This window comes from Dreissena polymorpha, chromosome 10 (assembly GCF_020536995.1).
Source record: "Dreissena polymorpha isolate Duluth1 chromosome 10, UMN_Dpol_1.0, whole genome shotgun sequence".
NCBI lineage: Eukaryota > Metazoa > Mollusca > Bivalvia > Myida > Dreissenidae > Dreissena > Dreissena polymorpha.
In genome coordinates this window covers 9,083,244-9,104,724 of record NC_068364.1, presented here as the reverse complement: position 1 = coordinate 9,104,724, position 21,481 = coordinate 9,083,244, and the positions used below count along the sequence as shown (strand labels likewise).

General features: G+C 36.3%; 1 protein-coding gene across 1 annotated transcript in view; it reads left to right on the top strand.

Moving 5' to 3' along the window:
- Positions 1–1,588: 1,588 nt before the first annotated feature.
- The window catches only part of LOC127848607 (heparan sulfate 2-O-sulfotransferase 1-like), a 53,955-nt gene continuing 34,062 nt past the window's right edge, over positions 1,589–21,481 (top strand). The window contains exons 1-5 of the transcript XR_008034596.1: positions 1,589–1,955; positions 2,588–2,741; positions 4,976–5,093; positions 6,118–6,219; positions 13,564–13,604. The gene's annotated coding sequence lies outside the window, so the exon portion shown is untranslated. The remainder of the gene's footprint in view (positions 1,956–2,587; positions 2,742–4,975; positions 5,094–6,117; positions 6,220–13,563; positions 13,605–21,481) is intronic.

The window sequence follows — 21,481 nt, the reverse complement described above, 5'->3', positions numbered from 1 at the left end:
AAGAAATACTGTTTTATATTGAAACACAATTAACAGGAATCTGTCACTTTCTGTAGCATTCAAAGCATGTTTTCACAGTTTATGGGAGGGCCCTAATTGGCACTAGTCTGTGTATCTTTTATGGCCCCTAATAAACAGTTAGAGGGTCTTTGTCTGGCCCTAATGTGGCCCAAATAGGTCCAATGTTTATCTAAGTGGCCCAGTGTTACTGTTAGTTTTACAAACTGTGTTTCATAAATGATGACACAAAACTGTGTCAATGATTTAAAACACTAAATTGGGGCATGAGTCTTAATGCAACATAACATCAACTTATTATTTGAATGATAACAAAAATATATATAACATGTATAATCCCTCATGTCTCTACCCATTTCCGTTTTCCTGCATAAATACCATTCTGTTACATATCATATCATATTTTTGGAAAATAATATTTTTGTTAATAAAATGTAAATCATAAGACCATAAAATTGAATTTCATTTATGTAAAAATAAGAAAGTATTATTAGGATTCCAAACTTTCCACATGATGTAGTTGGTTAATATGTAACAAATAGTTTCTAATTATTAATAATTAACAAGTGAAGTGTGCCCCATGGTAGGTGTGATCACACCTTAGTAACCTAATCAATTATGTTTACATCTTGGTGGGTGTAATGTCCAGGCTTAGAGGGTGTAATGACTAGGGGTGTAACGTCCAGGGGGTGTAACGACTGGAAATCGTACATTAAAAGTATATGTGCATGCATACAGTATCGATACCATTGATAATTGTACTGTAGTGGAAACTTCATTACAAGTGCAGGATTGTTCTAGGTGCATATTGTAATCCCAATAGTGATTTTTACCAAACATTATTTTTCAAGGGTGGGTATACAACGCAGATTTTAGGTCAGCCAATACAGAGAAACGAACATGGATTTTACCAGGATTTCACAATCTTTGATGATTATTTATTACAAATCATAAAAAAGGTTGAAATGAATATAATAAAAATATTGGTTAATATAAATATTTATTTGAATTAAGAAAATTGAAACATTAAAAGATGGCAAATAATACATTGATTCTCAAGTGAATATTGTTATTGCATGGTTTACTTCTCATACTTGTAAAATATTCAGTCTTTTTAAAATAAGTTGAAATGATATTTAAGAATGTAATTATACCAAAAATAATAACAAGAATTGTGAAAAGAGTAGGTTAATTTTTTAGGCATTTGATTTTTTTTAGTTTTTCAGCTCATATTTTTCATTGATTAATTGTATTTAGTATCTTGATGAGTTTCTGTTTGTAAATAAAACTACCATTTATATATAATGTAGTATCACAAAATATTGAATAGACACGTAATAAGTTCAAGTGCATGGGTAAAAACAAAACAAAAACAAAACATTAAGACAATGTATGTAGTTTCATATAAATTCATTCAAAAACAAGAACATCCACACTTTCAAGTAATACATGTTAACATAAATTGTAGATAAGAAAAAGTCAAATATATTATCTTTAATATTTGTTTTTTCAGTCTCCTATTGTGTAACAATAGTAAAAGGAGGTATAACATTTAGAGCCCAATAAACAGGTAATTGTGGTCTGACACCATGACAACAATTACCCTGCTGAAGACAGTATTACACAAGCAATTTGGAACGAGATGTCATAAAGTACCCAAGATACTGATCCTGTTACTGATAATTATTGTTCAAAATCAGAATCTGCACACACATCTAGAGACAATTACTTGAGTGCAAATACACAAAATCAAATATAAATAAGGTAAAATACCCATCAGTATCAAACAAACAAAAACATTTTGTAAACATACTTTATCAACCGAAGTTGATTGTTTTCGTTGTTGCAACAGACAAATCTGTTTACATCTGACCGGAAGTCACCAACTCGTCTAGCCGCAAGGAGTTATGGTCTACTGGAATATAGCGAATGATGTTGTAAGGGGTTTGCTCTTCGAATTTTCAACTTTGAAAAAAATATGATTTGTTTGCATTCATTTCACATTTTGCTGGTCGCCAAGACCGACACTCTTTTTAAACCTGCCGGACCAAATGGAAATCTGCCGGTCAGGACCGCCGGACCGGCAATTTCGCCAAGCCTGAACACAGTGTTGTTTTTTCCGTTCAAATTTGGGTCTGGTTATCGGCTTATTTAGATGGAAAAAGTATACATTTTCCAAAATAGGACCCACAAATTCATAATGGGGTTCCAAAAATTAAAATTTTTTTTTACATCTCAACATTTAGTTCCCATCAGCTCTTTAGGTTTAATTTAAGTAAATATACTTTAAGAATTGTCTAATGATTATTGTATCTCAATTTAATTTTATAACCATTTACCAAAGTATATAATTATAATTTATGTTATGATATTTTCCCCAAAATTGCCAAGAAATAAGGCCTGATGTGTCAATACTTGTTGATAAATAAAAATCACAATTTAGTCCATTTTGTGGATGTTTTCCCCCAAATTGTCCATTTTATTGATTTAAAAAATCTTATTTTACCAGACTCCTTTTCCCATAATTGTTAAAAAAACTGATGTTACAAGTACCATTTTGTATTTTCAGAGTCAGTGAAGGACCTGATTCGCTTCCTGAAGCGTAAGGATGACACTTGTGACATCCGACAACAGCTGGGGAATGCTCAGATTGTGCAGAATGACCTGATCCCAATTCTTGTCCATTACACTGGCGACAATACGCTCTGGGAAACGGTCGTCAGGTAGAAGGGATTCATCATCTCTTGTTAATGTTTTTGAACCCTTTACCACTCAGATACGTATTTGTACGCATTTGTAGACCTTATAAAAGTTGAATTTAGTTAAAGACCTTTCTTACAAGATTCAAGTTTTAAAGGGACCGTCAAAGGCGATTGACCAAAAAAGAAAAGTTCTAAAATACTGTATTTTTTTACAATTACTAGTTTATATTGATTAAAATATCACGACTGGTATATTAAATTACTTGAAAAAAGATAATATTTTCAGTATATTCTGTAATAAAATTTTGCGATGTGAAATCGAAAGTACTACATCGCGAAAATAGGTGACATAACGATATACACACTATAAATAACGCAGGTAGATTGATCATTTTATATATAAAATATATATACAATTCACTACGCATGCACAATTTGTATTCCTGGGTTAACCATGTGACGATTCAGGGGTTTTTTTGGATTGTGGGGGAAGGGGCCTTTAGCCCTTATGTGGGGGAAATTTTACGCGGGATTTTCAACTTTGGGGAAAAATTGTGCGCGTGGGAATTTTCGCGTCGTTCCCCTTTTTGGGGGATTTGTTTACTTACTCTCTCATTATTACAATACATTTGAACATGTTTGCACTATATTCATTGTTTTTTTCATAATTTATTACGTTTGGCAAGATTAAATTGAAATAGAATTGAGATATTATAATCATGAGACACAGCTTTCTATGAAAATTTTTTAAATTTTTTTTTTTTTAAGGGAAATTTTTGGTTTTGAAAGGGGAAAAAACAGCCTAGTTTGGTGGGGGAAGAAGCCGATATTCGGCGTCTGTTATATAAGGTAAAAAAACCCTGTCCGATGATGATCAATCTACTTGCGTTATTAATATTTAACTGGTAATTACCTGGTACCTGTACCCAGTAAAATTAATTACCGAATAAACTGAAAATATGAAAACTTAACAACTTTTTTCAAGTAATGTAATACACCAGGCGTGATATTTAACCAGGTTTTCCGAAGGAAAAAAACTGGTAATTAGATTGGCGAATGTGGGCGGGCTGGCTGGCTGGCTGGCGGGCTGGCTGGCGGGCGGAACAAGCTTGTCCGTGCCATAACTATGTCGTTCATTGTCAGATTTTAAAATCATTTGGCACATTTGTTCACCATCATTGGACGGTGTGTCGCGCGAAATAATTACGTCGATATCTCCAAGGTCAAGGTCACACTTTGAGTTCAAAGGTCAAAAATGGCCATAAATTAGCTTGTCCTGGCCATAACTATGTCATTCATTGTGAGATTTTAAAATCATTTGGCACATTTGTTCACCATCATAGGACGGTGTGTCGCACGAAAGAATCACGTCAATATCTCCAATGTCAAGGTCGCCACGACTAAAAATAGATTTAAAAAAAAAAAAACTTACAAAGGGGGTTAATTTTTTTTGTTCATTTCAAAAGTTCAGTTTGAGTTTTCTCCCTTTATCAGATTTTTTTTCACAATGAAAACCTGGTTTTGTGACAATTTTGTCCCTTGTTTAATCAATTTAAACTAATAATTGTAAAAAATTACAGTATTTTAGAACTTTTCTTTTTTCGTATATTGTTGACGTTCCCTTTAAAGGCTTCATTTCCAACACTTAGATACTGATGAGCAGCAAACAGCTTAAAACCTGAACAGACTGCGAGTCACTCGCAGGCTGTTCTGGTTTTATTCTGTTAACCGCCATTTTCACTTTGCTTTTTATGGGGGTAAGGGTTAAATACAGTTGTCAGGTACAAAGGATTCGTCATCTTTTATTGATGATGTTTAAAATACTGATGCATGTTCGTTTTCAGAATTGTTGTTAAATTTCTATTTTTTGCATCACAATCTTTTGAGTACTGGTTTTATCTATGAAGTTTCCTCAAGTGTTCAAGTAGACAAGTAGGCTTTTCTGAGAGTGTCCCAGTAAGTGATAGGCTTTTGATGCAAGAAGCTAAACTTAATGTGTTTTAACTTATTTTGATAATTCCGCATCATTGAATGAGCCACATTCTGGAAAAACGGGGCTTATTGTATGTGTGAAGTGGCGTCCCAGATTAGCCTGTGCACTTTCCGCTTGTTTGGTATATTTAATTGAAAGGAAGTCTCTTCTTAGTGACAATCTAGTTTAGACTGGGCAGGCAAATCAGTTGACAACACTTTAGCCCAGTTTTCCCAGAACACGGCTCGAGTATTACTAGCGCTGTGCGTTTTCTTGTTGGCAGATTGCTGGTAAATCTGACCCAGCCAGCCTTCCTGTGTTTCAAGAGTCACATTTCGGAAGTGAAGACATTGCGCAATAATTACTTGGACCTCGAGTCCCATCTACAGACTATGAAGAAGGTAGATCGTATTGCTTCTATCGTCACAAATACCAAACAGTTGATTACTGCAATTTATTTTGCCCATTTGGGAAAAGTACCGGTACCAACCCTTTTGGGGAAATTGTGCCGTAAAAACCCTGGGAAAATTGGCGTCTAGAAGTCTTCATATTGGAAAATTGGTGTATTTGATTTGTTGAACATGAATACTTTAAAATTGATAATGAGTGTTGTCAAGTTGTCAATATTATATTTACTAAGGTTCAAGCTATAGAGCTGCATATGGAAACTTACTAAATGACGCATTTTATTCAATTTTTTTATATTTTTTTAGAAACCTTCAATTGGGATTTTTGTGACAGCAATTGGGTAATATGTAGTGTTTTCCTAATTGGGAAAGTGCTTTTTTCCGGTACTTTAAAAAGAAGGAAAAAAAGCGCTGTATAGAGTGTAAGACAGAGATTTTATTTGTCAAATTTGACGCCACAATTCTTGATTCTGCCGTTTTTTCAATCTCAAAAAAGTATATAATTTTCCAGAATGACTGCCAAAAATTCCCAAAGGAAGATTTCCAAAAAAAGTTTGTTTTGTTTAAATAACTGTCAACATTTAAAACAATGCTCTATCCAGCTCTATAAGTTGAACTTGTGTCAATATAACATGGAAAACACTTTAATTCTGAATATTTAAGTAATATTTAGCAAAAAAACACACACCAATTTACTACCAAAGTGCAAATGGCCGTCCATTTTGGATACCCCAAATGACACTACCCTTCTTAACTGTGTATTAAGTGGATTTTTATATACCCAAATAAATAAAACAATTGATATGCTTTTTACATTGATGCATCTAATTGTGCATTATGGGGGCTGATTTGACATTTAGCTTTATTAGATTTTTTTTTACAGTTTCCTTTTATTTTTTATTTTTTAAATCAGTTATGACGCAAAGTGTTGTCCATAATTGGCCTGTTTGGACTGCACTGGCCAATCTGGGACAACACTTCACACATGCATTATATTCACATAAACAAACATCTGCAGGCCTGGGAGCATCGTTATGAAGAGCACAGACTTCTCATAGAGCGTCTGCTGATACTGATCAGGAATGTGCTGCACATTCCCCCCAACCCGGACTCCGAGCAGGTGAGCAGCAAGGCGTTCTGTTCATAAAACCTTTTGAGGATTGCTTTCATGTATATTTTTCATAAATTTTTATGCCCCCCTTCGAAGAAGACGGGGTATATTGCTTTGCACATGTCGGTCGGTCTGTCTGTCGGTCGGTCCGTCCACCAGGTGGTTTCCCGATGATAACTCAAGAACGCTTGGGCCTAGGATCATGAAACTTCATAGGTTCATTGATCATGACTGGCAGATGACCCCTATTGATTTTGAGGTCACTAGGTCAAAGGTCAAGGTCACGGTGACCCGAAATAGTAAAATGGTTTTTATGTCCCCCACTATAGGAGTGGGGGACATATTGTTTTTGCCCTGTCTGTTGGTCCGTTGGTCTGTTTGCGCCAACTTTAACATTTTGCAATAACTTTTGCTATATTAAAGATAGCAACTTCATATTTGGCATGCATGTGTATCTCATAGAGCTGCACATTTTGAGTGGTAAAAGGTCAAGGTCATTCTTCAAGGTCAGAGGTCAAATATATGTGGCCAAAATCGCTCATTTTATGAATACTTTTGCAATATTGAAGATAGCAACTTGATATTTGGCATGCATGTGTATCTCATGGAGCTGCACATTTTGAGTGGTGAAAGGTCAAGGTCAAGGTCATCCTTCAAGGTCAGAGGTCAAATATATGTGGCCAAAATCGCTTATTTTATAAATACTTTTGGAATATTGAAGATAGCAACTTGATATTTGGCATGCATGTGTATCTCATGGAGCTGCACATTTTGAGTGGTGAAAGGTCAAGGTCAAGGTCATCCTTCAAGGTCAGAGGTCAAATATATGTGGCCCAAATCGCTTATTTTATGAATACTTTTGCAATATTGAAGATAGCAACTTGATATTTGGCATGACTGTGTATCTCATGGAGCTGTACATTTTGAGTGGTGAAAGGTCAAGGTCAAGGTCATCCTTCACAAGGTCAAGGTCATCCTTCAAGGTCAAACATCATATAGGGGGACATTGTATTTCACAAACACATCTTGTTGGATGATAACTTAAGAACGCATACGCGGCCAACAGGGCGAACTCTGAACAATATAACTGAAGCAACTGGTCTGTAATCCTAAATCTATAATTATCAGTCCATTGAAACATCATCATTAGAGTAAAATAAAGTGGATCAGTAAAAATATTATCAGAATATGATATTTTTTGTATATTTTGTATATTAAATAATGTGTTAATGTTTAATTTTGTTGATTAATATAAATATAAGAAGGACAGGGGAGGTAATACACTATTATATCTTATATACAGGGGAAACAAATGCAATAAGTTTAAATTTCATGTTTAATAAATAGAGGATATTTGTTCATGTCAGTGTGAGATCATTTGTTATTTTTTTCATTGTCCCTTGACATATTGCTTTTATATTTTGCATACTTGTTAACCAGCATCACCCAACCTATATTCCCCCCCCCTCAACCTCACCCCCCAATTTTTTTTTAAACATCAACTAATGAATTACCCCACCCCACATTTTACCCCCCTCTCACTCCCCCTAACCCCCCTACCCCCCCGACACCCCCCTAAAAAAATTATTTTTTTAAACAGCATAATAAATACCACACCCCACAGTAGACCCCCCTCTCACCCCCCCTACCCCCCTCTCACACCCCCACCCCCCACCCCCCCCAAAAAAAAAGAAAAAACAGCGAAGAATTACCACACCCCCACATTAGACCCCCCTCTCCCCCCCACCCCCCTACCCCCCCCACCCCCCCCCAAAAAAGAATAATAATTTTTTAAACATCGAATAAGGACCGCACCCACAGGATACCCCCCTCTCACCCCACCCCCCCCCCCCACCCCCCCAAGGGGAAGAATTTTTTAAACATCGAATAAATTACCGCACCCCACATTAGACCCCCCTCTCACCCCAACCCCCCCCCCCACCCCCCCACCCCCCCACCAAGGGGGGGGGGGGAAAACAGCGAAGAAAGGACCACACCCGGCAGAGACCCCATCCACGCCCCCCACCCCCCACCCCCCAGTTTTTGGTTTTAACATCTAGATAAATAACACACCTACATTATTACCCCTTCTCACTCCACCCCCCTACCCCCCACACACCCCCACCGCAATTTTTTTAAAAATCTAATAATTACAACACCCCACATATACCCCCCCTCACTTCCCCCTACCCCCACACACCACCAATTTTTTTTAAACATCTTATAAATAACCACACAACATTTATACCCCTCTCTCACCCCCCCTACCCCCCCCCAAAAAAAATTTTTTTTTTTTGTTCAACATCTTATAAATTACCACACCCCCACATTATTACCCCGCTCTCTCACCCCTACCCCCCCCCCACAAGCCCCCCCCCAAAAAAAGATTTTTTTTTGTAAACATCTAATAAATTTACCACACCACACATTATACCCCCCCTCCACTTCCACCCATACCCCCAATCCCCCAATTTGTTTTTTAAAACATCTAATAAATTACCACACACCCACATTAAAACCCCCCTCTCACCCCCCCTCTACCCCCCCCCCCCCCCAAAAAAAAGTTTTTTTTCCTTTTTTATTTTTGAAAGATTGTCTAATAAATGATTGAATATGAACAATTTCCTCATGATGGCTTACGTTATACTGTCAAGCGCTCGAATAGTCGAGCGCGCTGTCCTCTGACAGCTCTTTTAGGTCACAAGGTCAAAGGTCAAGGTCACAGTGACTCGAAATAGTAAAATGGTTTCTGGATGATTACTCAAGAATGCTTACGCCTAGGATCATGCAACTTCATAGGTACATTGATCATGACTGGCAGATGACCCATATTGATTTTCAGGTCACTAGGTCAAAGGTAAAGGTCACAGTGACTCGAAAGAGTACAATGGTTTCCAGATGATATCGTACATTAGGTCAAAGGTCAAGGTCACAGTGACAAAAAACGTATTCACACAATGGCTGCCACTACAACTGACAGCCCATATGGGGGGCATGCATGTTTTACAAAAAGCCCTTGTTTATATTTTGGTTTACATTTTTAAACTTCTTTGCAGAAATTCTCAAGGTGATCTGTTCTGATAAGTATTTCCATGTGTCTTATTATGCCGCTGTTGTCATGCATCCGTTGTCAGGCATCTGAAGTCATGCATTCGTTGTTGGGCATCTGTTGTCATGCCTTTGCAGTGATTTTTTTTGCCAGAAATTACAGCCGATATTCGGCTGCTTCCCAATTGCAAAAAATGACGTTTTTTCCCAAAAATTTGATTAAAATTTCCCCCAAAAAGACAAAATTTTCCCAATAAAGCCAATAAGATTACAATGTAATTTAGCAATAATTTTGAATGAGTGCCGATCGAGTTGCCGAGTCGTCGCCGAACAACAACTGACTTACGTATTTTTCGCGAATTTAGCCGAATACAATTTTACGTTGCTATCCACATCTCTCTCTATATTGCGGAATATACCGACGATAGTCGATGTATCCCGATTGTAAACGCCTGTTTTTACACACGCCCAAGATGGCGGCAAGCAGACGAGAAATTTGCGATGCGCGGCGAAAATGATAAATAACATTAAAATTAACAACGGATATCATATGGTTATTACGGAATAATTTAATGCGTGTGTCAATTAACGCAAAATATAACGTTTGAGATAAAAACAACAAATATTTATTATAAATCTTCACAGTGAATGTGCATCACGGAAATCAGTGTTGGGAAATTGGAGTTAGTCTACCGTTACTCACAAAGTTAATGCATTTAAGATGAGTATCGTTCGAAAATGGAAAGAGACAAACATGATATGATTTATATGTTAGTGGATCTGTGTAAAATCAGATTCATATGCATATTCTGCTTTATTATGTTTGTCACGCTTTACAGTTTACTGAAATAGCATTGAAGTGCAAGATGTTGAAAGGTAAAGAAATGAAATAAATTATTTTAACTCCATATAATACATCATTAACATAGCAAGACCACTAAAGCGTTTTTTTTATTAATATGTGTTAATGTTTTCACCATATGATATTTAATTTAAAAGAATACTGAATTAAATTTCTTACTGTTAAAGAGGTTATGATTAAATGGTATATTTAAGAATCTATATAGATTATTGCAAGTTCAATATGAATGTGGAAGGATATTAACTTAACATTGTCTTCATTGTAAGAACACATTAAATTAGTACTTTATAGTATAAAAATGCTGTCAAACATACTTTAATAATTTTAATTCTGTTCTTATAATCATATTTATAATGTTTCCCAATTTCATGGTTTATCGCGCTATTTTTCCCAATTTCATGGTTTATCGCGCTAATTTTCCCAATCCAAAAGGCACAGGCTGTAAGAAAAAAAAGCAAAAAAAATCACTGCTTTGTTGTCAGGCATCTGTTTTCATGCATTAAATGTCAGGCATCTGTTGTCAGGCAGTCTGTTGTCATGCAACATTTTTTGTGCTCTATTCAGTATTGTCATGCTTTTGTTGTCAGGCATCCGATTGTCAGACAGTCTGTTGTCAGGCATCAATTGTCTGGCATCCGTTGTCATGCATATGTTGCCACACATCCATTGTCATGCATTCATTGGCATGCATCTGTTGTCAGACAGCCTGTTGTCATGCATTTATTGTCATGCATATGTTGTCAAGTATTTATTGCCAGTCATCTGTTGTCAGGCATCTGTTGTCTTGCATCAGTTGTCAGGCATCCGTTGTCAGGCATCTGTTGTCATGCATCAGTTGTCTAGCATCCATTGTCATGCATCTGTCATCATGCATTCATTGTCATGCATCTGTCGTCATGCATTCATTGTCATGCATCTGTCGTCATGAATTCATTGTCATGCATCTGTCATCATGCATTCATTGTTATGCATCTGTCGTCATGCATTCATTGTCAGGCAGCTGTTGTCATGCATCAGTTGTCAGGCATCTGTTGTCATGCATCAGTTGTCAGGCATCCATTGTCAGGCATCTGTTGTCATGCATCAGTTGTCATGCATCTGTTGTCATGCATTCATTGTCAGGCATATGTTGTCATGCATCAGTTGTCATGCATCCATTGTCATGCATCCATTGTCAGGCATCTGTTGTCATGCATCAGTTGTCAGGCATCTGTTGTCATGCATCAGTTGTCAGGAATCCATTTTCATGCATCCATTGTCATGCATTCATTGTCAGGCATCAGTTGTCAGGCATCCATTGTCAGGCATTCATTGTCATGCATTCATTGTCAGGCATCCATTGTCAGGCATCAGTTGTCATGCATCCATTGCCATGCATTGTCAGGCATCAGTTGTCAGGCATCCATTGTCATGCATCAGTTGTTAGCATCCATTGTCAGGCATCCACTGTCAAGCATCCACTGTCAGGTATCCATTGTCATGCATCCATTGTCAGTCATCTGTTGTCATGCATCCATTGTCATTCATCCATTGTCATGCATCCGTTTTCATGCTTCCATTGTCAGGCATCAGTTATCATGCATTCATTGTCAGGCATCAGTTGTCATGCATCCATTGTCATGCATTGATGGTCATGCATCGGTTGTCATGCATTCATTGTCATGCATCAGTTGTCATGCATCCATTGTCAGGTATCAGTTGTCATGCATCCATTGTCATGCATCAATTGTCATGCATCAGTTGTCATGCATCCATTGTCAGGCACCCATTGTCCGGCATCCATTGTCATGCATCAGTTGTCAGGCATTCATTGTCAGGCCTTCATTGTCAGGCATCCATTGTCAGGCATCAGTTGTCAGGCATTTATTGTCAGGCATTCATTGTCATGCATCTGTTATCATGCATTCATTGTCAGGCATCAGTTGTCATGCATCAGTTGTCAGGCATCAATTGTCATGCATCTGTTGTCATTCATTCATTGTCAGGCATCTGTTGTCATGCATCAGTTGTTATGCATCCATTGTAAGGCATCTGTTGTCATGCATCAGTTGTCAGGCATCAATTGTCATGCATCTGTTGTCATGCATTCATTGTCAGGCATCTGTTGTCATGCATCAGTTGTCATGCATCCATTGTCATGCATCCATTGTCAGGCATCTGTTGTCATGCATCAGTTGTCGGGCATCTGTTGTCATGCATCAGTTGCCAGGTATCCATTTTCATGCATCCATTTTCATGCATCCATTGTCATGCATTCATTGTCAGGCATCAGTTGTCAGGCATCCATTGTCAGGCATTCATTGTCATGCATTCATTGTCAGACATCCATTGTCAGGCATCAGTTGTCATGCATCCATTGCCATGCATTGTCAGGCATCAGTTGTCAGTCAGGCATCCATTGTCATGCATCCATTGTCATGCATCGATGGTCATGCATCAGTTGTCATGCATCCATTGTCAGGCATCCACTGTCAAGCATCCACTCTCAGGCATCCATTGTCATGCATCCTTTGTCAGTCATCTGTTGTCATGCATTCATTGTCAGGCATCTGTTGTCATGCATCCATTGTCAGGCATCAGTTGTCATGCATCAATTGTCATGCATCAGTTGTCATGCATCCATTGCCAGGCATCCATTGCCCGGCATCCATTGTCATGCATCAGTTGTCAGGCATTCATTGTCAGGCCTTCATTGTCAGGCATCCATTGTCAGGCATCCAGTGTCATGCATCAGTTGTCATGCATCCATTGTCATGCATCAGTTGACAGGTATTCATTGTCAGGCATTCATTGTCAGGCATCCATTGTCAGGCATCTGTTGTCAGGCATCTATAGTCATGCATCCATTGTCATGCATTAGTTGTCATGCATCCATTGTCATACATCGTTCGTCAGTCATTCATTGTCAGGCACCTATTGTCATGCATCAGTTGTCATGCATCCATTGTCATGCATCAGTTGGCAGGCATTCATTGTCAGACATTCATTGTCAGGCATTCATTGTCAGGCATTCATTGTCAGGCATCAGTTGTCAGGCATCAGCTGTCAGGAATTCATTGTCAGGCATCAGTTGTCAGGCATCCATTGTCAGGCATCCATTGTCATGCATCCAATGTCATGCATCAGTTGTCATGCATCAGTTATCATGCATTCATTGTCAGGCATCTGTTGTCAGGCATCTGTTGCCATGCATTTGTGGTTAGGCATCTGTTATCAGATATACTTTGTCAAGCACCTGTTGTCAGACATCCTTCGTCATGCATTAGTTGTCAGGCATCCTTTGCCATGTATTCGTTGTCAGACATTCTTTGTCATGCATACGTTACCAGGCATCCGTTGTCATGCATCCGTTGTCAGTACAATAAGCCAATATTGTTTGTATTGCTTTTTAATATTTTTGTAAAAAAAGCCGTCTTATGTTTGAATTATCAACTTCTTTACAGAGAACTGATGATGATGCCAGCTTTCATGATCAAGTGTTGTGGTAAGTAGGCTAGCTTTATACAGCGATTTTTTTCCTTCTTTATAAAGTACCCATAAAAGGCACTTTCGGAATTAAGAAAAAAAGACGAAATTTCCAATAGCCATCTAAAAAATTCTAAAGAGGCAGAAAAATTGCGTCAGCTTTGTTCAAAATGTGCATTATCTTCAAAATAAGAAAATAAAATGAACATTGAATTCACAATTTCAGTTTTTTTAAGGGGCTAATTTTTCCCAATATGTACATCACCAGTACTTGTCCCATTTGGTTAAAATCAAGCGCTGATGTATATTGTATTTATTTTCCGGGCTTTGTCCAACTTTTTGCATTTCATTTGAAGAGAAACTCTTGATAATTGATATACAAAAGAATCTGTAAAACATTTAAGGTTCACATTTAAATTATTATCTCCTTCAAAGAAGTGTAAGTTTATTGCTTTGCAGGTGCCAATCAGTTTGTTAGTCAATAGAATAGACCATTCGTAAAAGCACTTTCAGTGCTCTGGACAGCTAGGCCTAAATGTATTGGTGCCCCACCCTGCCCTTCTGAAGCTCCGACCTGCCCTTTAGAGGCCCAGCCCTGCCCTTTTATTTATTAAAAAATTAATATATATTTAAAAAACAATATTGACATGATAATTTATAAATCTCTTATCTTATTATATTGTAATTAATTTATTCCTCATTGTAGACATTTTATTTGAATGGTTTAATAATAATGGGAATAATATATTCTAACAATTATTAATAACATATAAATTAATATTCAACAGGAAGCATTCCAGATACACCCGCACGCTCGAAAGTGCCCTTTTTGACAAAATACAGCGTGTGGAAAGTGCCCTTTTGACAAAATAGATCCCCTGCCCTTTTCAAATCCTAACTGGAGCACTGCACTTTAGATGTACGATCATATAATAATTGGTGTACAATCATAAAAAAGAATCCTACTATCCCCAATCCCTAATTCATGTTCTTCAACTACTGTAAATTAATTTATTTTTGCTGACATGATATTTGCGTGGATACAAATTTTGAATTTGTTAATTTTTTATAATCCTTGTTTTTTTCACAGTTTTGGGAAAGGGGCCAGGGAAAATTAGCGGCGTTTTGATCCAAATTGGGAAATAATGTTTGTTGTTATTTTGCTAAAAGAATGCTAAAACATTGAGAATAAATGTGTTTTCAGTATTACAGTCAATCTTGTTTTAAGAGACCACAAAAGGGAGTAACCAAAGTGTTCTCTTAATAAAATGGTCTTAATTTAAAAAATACCATTCTGGGAAAAAAGTAAAATAATAGTAAGTATCCAATTCATAGACCGATTCTTTGACACAACTATGGTGTTCAATTTTTAAATTATATGAAATAATCCAGATATTAGTGTATTTAAACATATCTTTACCTCACACTTTTATAATTATTATTAATAGTTAATTAATTAATATGATTAAATACACTTATATCTGGATTATTTCATATAATAATTAATAATCCAACAAAACACTGTTGCCTTTTTTTTACAATGTTTTTTAAGAATTTTGTAAACACAAATGTTCGCCATTTTTTAAAAATGCACTGGAAGTTGATGTACAAGAACTACTCAGCCTTTCGCGGAAAGCCGAGATAAATCTTTTCATTGCTTCAAAGCTTATGCTGAATTATTACGATTGCAAATTATTGAACATCTGGAATCACGTGTTCAATATCAATGCATCGGTTAGAGCTCTTAACCGTTAACTCCAACTTTGTTCTCAGTTGAGTAAGAAAAAGGAAGCAGATTTTATTGGCTAGAAAGTGTTGTTTATGGCTTCTTGACAGGAAGCGGCTCTCCTTTGATTACGTCTAACCGACAATAAAACGCAGTCAAGTTTGTCTCTTAACGATCAACAGATTTTCAAATTTTATCACCGCATGGTCACAAAATAGAATATTTGGACGTCAAAATACGCCATTTTGTATCGCATTTAATCTTTGTTACCTGACCACATCTAGTGTTAACATTTTGGCTATGGCTGTAATAAACACTGATATTTTTGGGGTTAACTTTATTTTACGAAATATTTTACTAAATTTTCATTGATTTTAAGTGTTTTATGGGCTTTAAAATAAGTGTATAATAAGGAATTATATTGGTTTCAAAGTGTTTTATTGTGAGCTCACCTGAGCATAATGTGAACTTATGTGATCGCCTTTTGTCCGTTGTGCATCGTGTGGCATCAACATTTACCTTGTTAACACTCTTAGAGGCCCCATTTATTGTCTGATCATCATGAAAACTGGTCAGAATATTTTTCTCAATGATAGCTTGGACGAGTTCCAAAATGGTTCCAGTTGGTTGAAAAACATGGCCACCAGGGGGCGTTGCATCTTTCCTAATATATGTCTATGGTAAAACCTTGTAAACACTATAGAGGCCACATTTATTGTCCGATCTTCATGAAATTTGGTTAGAAGATTCATCTCAATGATATCTTGAAAGAGTTTGAAAATGGTCAAGGTTGCTTGAAAAACATGGCTGCCAGGGGGCAGGGCATTTTTCGTAATATGGCTATATATGGCTATAGTAAAATCTTGTGAGCACTATAGAGGCCACATTTATTGTCTGATCAACATGAAACTTGGTCTGAAGATTTCTCCCAATGATATCTTGGAGGAGCTTGAAAATGGTTCTAGTTGGTTGAAAAATATGGCCACTAGGGGGTGGAGCATTTTTGTCCCCTACCAGTTTCTATGGCGTACCATTTGGGTCAAAAGTCAACAAGACCTCCTAGGTAAAAAGAGGAATGTACTGCGACGTACATATTGTATGTCGAAGTAAATTTGTTTGTACTTCGACGTACAAAATTTTACTTTGACGTACAGTTTTTACAGACCCTTGAGTGTTAGCCAATCAGAAGACTGTTTCTTTTAGAGATATTTGACATTGAACATTATTATTATTATTAATTATACCAAATTATGCGACTATCAACCGCTAACTCATAGATATTATGCGTATTTATTGAAAATTGTTATTATTATTATTTATACCATATTATGCGACTATCAACCGCTAACTCATAGATATTGTGCGTATTTATTGACCTGGCGTAGCGGAATTAACCTCTGACTTATGTAAATAATGGTTATCACAAAATACGACCAAACCAGGGAGGTTATTAATATACAATTTTAATCCTGTAATCGTTTGGTAACTGTTTGGTTACGGTTGTGAATTTCCTACATAGTAATGCGATTGACCGCGATACTCTGCCCCGCATGGTCAATAAATACTCATATGCTTTATAATTTTAATTTAAAAAAGGTGACCTTGAATCTTCTGCAAATTGGTATATAATCAATTTCAATGCATTAAATACTTGAAACTTCTTTTTTTGTCAATTTTGATATTTTTATTCATTTTGTCCTCATTAAAATAGAGATTGTAAACATTTATTATGAATAATTCTGAAGGAAAAGCAACTCATTAGAAATGAGTGTTTTGATTGGCTGTTCAGAAAATTTGTACGTCGAAGTACAAACATGTACGTCAAAGTACAAACTGTACTTCGACGTACAAATACATACTTCGAAGTGTATTTCATATTGTACGTCAACGTACTTTTCTCTTTTTACCTCGTAGGTCTTGTTGACTTTTGACCCAAATGGTACGCCATAGGTGTCACCAGAGGGGACTTATGGTTTGCACTCTGTGTGTCTGTCTGTCTGTCTGTGTCAGTTTGTCACATTTTTCTGGATCCTGCGATAACTTTAAAAGTTCTTCATATTTTTTCATGAAACTTGAAACATGCATAGATGGCAATATGGACATTATGCACGTCATTTCATTTTGTTCCTATGTCAAAAATTCTGGTTGCTATGGCAACAATTATTATTATTATTTTTAATCTGACAATGGTGGAGCTGGTAGGGGACATATATTGCTTGGCAATAGTCTTGTTCCTTATATGGCTATATATATATATATATATATATATATATATATATTTTTTTTTTTTAAATGAGCGATGTCATTGGCTTTTTAGCTTGGGGATTTAGGTTCATTTATCAGCAAAATCTTGCAAACTTGAATGCAAGCACCACATTTTCCATGAATGTACCTTAATATGTGCTCTTTCCAAAAAACCCGTTAGCCACCAAAATCTATTACATGGCGGTCATTTTTTTCCAAAATGGCGGCTGCATAATTGTATATACAATTTTTATTGAAAATCAAGGTATTTGCACTTGGAGACTAATGAAAACAAACATTATTCAGGTTGCTTTGTTGTTAAGAATGTTTAAAAGATACAATTTATTCTTCTTTGACATTTAGATGTGAAATATTGTACATTTGTATCAAAAATGTCGCAATTTGCACAATAATTGTGAACCACATATGTACGTATATATCACAATAAAGTTATAATATAAAGACAATACACACACATGTATGGCAAGGGAGGCGGAAAACTACAACGGGCGAGGCATGGTATGGTATTGCGCAAGGGGGGGTTAGAGGGTTAGGGTTTGGGTTAGTGTTAGGGGTCGGGTTAGGGTTTGGGTTAGCCTAAACCCAACCCTAACCCGACCCCTAATCCTAACCCTTACCCTAACCCTTTTTTGGGGTTATCATCCCTGACCATGCCTCGCCCGTTGTAGTTTTCCGCCTCCCGTATGGCAAACATAAACATCTGTGTTAAAACATGTTGAATAAATAAGTATATATAGCATTTAAAAAGAAAACTATTTTACACCTAGGGGTATGCTAATTATGGATTTATTGGTATCAACTGTTGGACAGTACCTTCCAAAAAATAAAAATAACACAATATAAACCACAATCATCACCTTTGTCATAAAGACTAGTTTGAACTTCAAGATTATTATCCCCCGCCAGAGGTGGAGGGATATTGTTTGGCGTTGTCCATCCGTCCGGCTGTCCGTCCGTCCGTCCGGCACTTTTGTGTCCGGAGTCATATCTTGGAAGTGCTTTGGCGGAATTCATTGAAACTTCGTATGAGTATATATATGCATAAGAGGATGATGCACACCAAATGGCATTGTACACCATCTGTTAAAAACAGAGTTATGGCTCTTTGTATCTTGAAAAAATGCTTTTTACTATAGACACTTTTGTGTCCGGAGCCATATCTTGGAAGTGCTTTGGCGGATTTCATTGAAACTTGGTATGAGTATATATATCCATAAGAGGATGATGCACGCCAAATGGCATTGTACACCATCTGTTAAAAACAAAGTTATGTCCCTTTGTATCTTGAAAAAATGCTTTTTACAATAGGCACTTTTGTGTCCGGAGCCATATCTTGGAAGTGCTTTGGCAGATTTCATTGAAACTTGGTATGAGTATATATATTATGCATAAGAGGATGATGCACGCCAAATGGCATTGTATACCATCTGTTAAAAACAGAGTTATGGCCCTTTGTATCTTGAAAAAATGCTTTTTACTATAGGCACTTTTGTGTCCGGAGCCATATCTTGGAAGTGCTTTGGCGGCTTCCATTGAAACTTGGTATGAGTATATATATGGATAAGAGGATGATGCACGCCAAATGGCATTGTACACCATCTGTTAATAACGGAGTTATGGCTCTTTGTATCTTGAAAAAATGCATTTGTTTGTGTGTTGGCAGCCATATCTTGGAAGTGCTTTGGCGGATTTTATTGAAACTTGGTATGAGTATATATATGGATAAGATGATGATGCACGCCAAATGGCATTTTACACCATCTGTTAATAATGGAGTTATGGCCCTTTTTATCTTGAAAAAATGCTTTTTTGAGTGTCAAATATAACACTTTTGTGTCCAGCAGTATATTGGCGAGGGATATCAATTCAACGAATTTGCTTGTTAATAATAGTTTATTGTAAATCTAGAGGTGCAACATCATTACTTGGAGACTTATATTTATTGACTCTAATTGTTATGTGTGATCAATCTTGTTTACTGACTTAATTGAGTTTGAAATACTAGCAGGGTTATTCACAACCTCTCTCCTTATAATGTATATGAACTTTCTTTATTCACATACTATGGTATGATTAAACGTATGATCTTATTAAGACATTTACTGGCACTTTATTGTAATTTGTACTGTTTACATACGCCCTACAATCAATGCAGAGTATGAAAACTCATAGTCCGAAGATTGCTTTATATTGAATATGTAACTTGGCTGATAAAATGGCAATCTATATTGCAACTTTCTTAGTTTGAGATAAATAAATGATGTAAACACTCGTCAATAGACTTTATCAAGATAAATACGGATAAAACACCAAACACGTGTTGTTGACGCCCTAGCATTTAACCTGTATATGCATATCAGGTGATTTTACAACATGCGATCATTCATGTAACGAGGTGACCTAAACATAAGATAATTCAAATAGTATCTGTGTTTTAGATATTTAATTTATAGAACGCGGGATGATAAAATCAAGGTGTCCTTTTCTATATTATGTGATATTCAGATAAAGGTTGCAAGATATTAGACAAGTCAGCATTTAATGTTGTGCATGGATTTTCAATCGTTTCATTGATTTGCGGTATACAAAGGACACACTGACCCCAAAATATAAAACCTAGTGAAAAACTTCATAATAACGTTATGACTCAATTTTCATGAACTCGCAGTAAGGATTGTTACGTTACTTTTCAGACAAGGTCTAGTATCGTGCTATTTGCGAAAACAAAACCATATTTTTCAAAACTAAACATATTTTAATCAATAGATGTAAACAAGAGTTTATTTAAATTTATTGACCTTGGATGAAGTGTCCTCAAATGTGTCAATCGCATCTTGTGAGTGATAGGTGACACGCATGATTCAATCATCACTGGATAATTCTAGGTAGCAATAAGCTGCTGATAATATCAGCTTGATATACAGAAAACATACCTATGATAGTAGATTTGTGTATTTCAATACATTTTAATAAACATGTGTTGTAACGTTTAGTTGTGTCTTAATAGACTGAAAGGAGGTATGATTCTTGAACTTCCGTAAAAATACTCTACATCAATATAATATGTTTGTGATTTTGTAATATCTTCAATACCTGTTATGTAGTTGTTCACAAACAAATGGAAATAATAACTACAAATGAAAAAGTATACGTACTGAGGTACCAGTAAATCTATTGTAAATACTTGTAATTTAAAGAAATTGAAGAGGTGTGATCACAAAGAAGTCACAGGGGGCCAAAGTACGTTGACTCTGGAAAAGTGACATGCATAACTTAGTGACAAATCTTTAAAAACAGACATAATAATACACACACTTAGTATTGCTAGTGGGACTTTTCAACACAAAGTATGTATGGAAACCGTTTTTTATTTCTTATACTTCTCATATTAAGGATACATATGTAACAATATTCATTGGGTTGAATTCCTAGATGTGTATTATTTTGTTTTCGATCCCTGTGAGCATTGTTATCAATCTTTCACATTTTCTCAATGACTTACTTTCACAATATTATTATACAGGACACTTGCAATAATCAAACTCTCAGCTATATGACACCCAGGGTCGGTAAACGAATGTACTCATAAAAGCTCCAATCATTCAAGAAGAACAAGGCAGAGTTAACAGGTATTTCAGAAAGAACTCCGCGGAAATCACCATACAAATCATATACCAAAATACTGCAAGTTGTTCCACAATTAATGAAACTAAGGCAATCGAAGGCGCATAACTGCATGTAACAATATATCATATTTGTTAGTTGCCAACATGCACTCATCGTCTTCTGAATGCATATGACAGCAAAACAGGAAACCGTTTCTTCTATCACAACCGCAAACTTTGCAAGCTCATTGCTAATTTTGAATTCGTATCAACACCGACATTCGCAAAGTTTTATTAGAA